Source organism: Acyrthosiphon pisum, unplaced genomic scaffold (genome assembly GCF_005508785.2).
Source record: "Acyrthosiphon pisum isolate AL4f unplaced genomic scaffold, pea_aphid_22Mar2018_4r6ur Scaffold_20501;HRSCAF=21212, whole genome shotgun sequence".
NCBI classification, from domain to species: Eukaryota; Metazoa; Arthropoda; class Insecta; order Hemiptera; family Aphididae; genus Acyrthosiphon; species Acyrthosiphon pisum.
The window spans coordinates 27,833-30,627 of record NW_021769868.1 but is presented as its reverse complement, the minus strand read 5'-3'; positions in this window follow the sequence as shown (position 1 = coordinate 30,627).

The following is a 2,795-nucleotide window of genomic DNA, read 5'->3' as shown; positions in this document are numbered from 1 at the left end:
CATTTAATAAATTATAGGTACCTATTATATAATTTACTAATTTAGTGGTGAAACTAAACAAATTTTGAAATTTGAGTAAAATTATGACCTTTTTTTTTAGGGGGGGGGGGGGGGGGTGCATATTTGCGGTGCAGGGCCGGTTTGATCCATATTTCCCGGGCCGAAAAAATTCGCCAATCCGCCCCTGACAGACAGAGTCACACGGTCTTAAGGAACTCGCGGTGTGGACAGTTTTGAGCCCGAGCGAGCCCCTACCGTGTCTCGCTGTCTGTGTAATATTCAGTATACCTAGTCCTGGCAGACCATCGAGCAGAGCCTCTGTTGTTTTCTTAAGTCTAATAATTATTCTGTGCAACTAAATTTCTTTTAAAATTGATTATATTAATAAAGTATTAGTGATAACTCAAACACCTCGTATTTATTCATTAACGAACAAACTCGGTTGTGGAGACGTCCATAACAATACATTTCAACAAATTTTTTTATGGCTACTTAATTTATTATTTTTTTGTATTCCCTACCACTTTTAGATTCTGAGTGGAACGATTAATGTATTGGTTTTACAATGATGTGTGTTTTTTTTTTTTTTTTTTTTTTTTTTGTGTCTGTCATAACAGGACATTAAAAGTGCTTGGATTTTCTTCAACAGTACCTTTTCTGATAGGAAAGTGAATCTAGTTGGTACTTTGTGGGGGTCAAAAGTAAAATGTTTCAAATAGTTTTCAAAAGCGCCGTGAAAAACAAAAGAAAAATTAAGCAAAAACGGGAATTTTTACGCAAAATTTTTTTTCGAGAAAATTGATTTTGGTTTTTGGTGTAACTTTAAAACGATTGACTGTAGATACATGAAATTTTCACTGGTTGTTTATATTTCCATTTTCTATACATGATAAAATTTTCAAAATATTTTGATTTGTTTTGAATTGTTTAGGGACATTTTCAGTTTCCAATTTTATTAGTTTTTTTTTCTATGAATGTCAATAACACTTTATTTGTCGAGTAAAAATACTTGAAAATTTAATACATGGCTCCTACTATATTGTTACAATGACATTTGAAAAATATTAAAAATCCATAGTCACAGTTTTTTTTTATTAGCATTTAAAGTTCAAAAATTGAAAAAATATGTAAAAATCACGAAAATTAGCAAATTATTTTGAGTTAATAATTCGTAAAAATTTTTCTTTTTAGAACTAAGATTTGAAAATGTATTACAAGATTCCACATAATATTGCCTACCTTTATCAAAAAAAAAATGTCTACAAGAAATTTCTTGACTTAAGTCAAATTAAATTTTTATGAGCGTTTGAAATTCATATTTTTACAACATTTGATATTCACTCGATTTCTCATGTGACGATTTTCTTATTTTGTTGTAATTAAAAAACGAGTAACTGTAGATACTTAAAAATTTCACTGAATGTTTATATTAGCATTTTCTATAAAATTTTGAAAATAATTTGACTCTTTTTGAGCTGTTTACGGACATTGTAAGTTTTCAATTTTTTTAGTTTTTTTTTCTATAAATATCAATAAAGTTTTATCTGTTGAGCCAAAAAATGTAAAAAAATTAATACAAGGCACCTGATATATTGTTATAATAGCAATTGTAAAATATTAAAAATATATAGACACAATTTTTTTTTATAAGCATTTAAAGATCGAATTTTGACAAAATTTATGAAATTTAAAATTGGATATTCATTTCGTAATTAAAAATTTATAAAATGTTCAACTTTTATATCTAAGGATTGAACATTTAAAACAAAATTCCACGTAAGTAGTTAATTCTGTTACCAAAAAATCTATAAAAATACATAAGCACAGTTTATTTTTATAGTCATTTTAAGTTCAAATTTGAACAAAATTATATATTAAAAAACCTAGGATAACTATTTTAGTTATTTTGTTGTGATTGTATAATATTACTTGTGGGTACTTGAAACTTCTAAAGTATACTATTATATATCTATGATAGTACCACGGTTTGTTATTGATGTATAACGCGTTACCTAATGGATATTGTGATAATATTAATTTGGAATTCATTATTGATACCTATTATAGGTCAATTTTTTTTAATACTATAGATAAGTATACCTATAATAGGTATGTCTAATACCTAGACTGACAAACCGTCTCCGCTCAGAATCGTTTTTCTTATACAGTGATATTATATCATTGAATTGAAATTTCATACTATCCATTATACAGTGACCCACTTGTAAACCTGCTGTACAGCAGAGCAACATCCACTTACCCACCTTTTTTTTATTTTTTTAAAATTTTTTTTTTGTGTCTGTGTACACGATAAGTAGTCGAAATAATTCTTTGATTTTCAACTTCAGTATCTTGTTCGATTGGAAAGTGAATATCGTTGGTGCATTGGGGAGATCAAAATTTAAAATTCCCAGTAATTTTCAAAAGCGCCAAGAAAGACCAAAGAAAAATTAAGGAAAAACGGGAATTTTTACGCAAAATCGATTTTTCACAAAATAGTATTTGGTTTTTGGTGTAACTTTAAAAAAAATGACCGTAGATACATGAAATTTTGACTGAATGTTTATATTAACATTTTCTATACACCATAACATTTTCATAATATTTTGACTCTTATTTTGAGCTCTTTACGGACATTGTTAGTTTTCATTTTTTTTTAGTTTTTTTTTCTATAAATATCAATTAAGTTTTATCTGTTTGGCCAAAAAGTGTAAAAATTTAATACAAAGCTCCTGATATATTGTTACAATATCAGTTGAAAAATATTAAAAATACATAGGCACAAATTTTTTTTA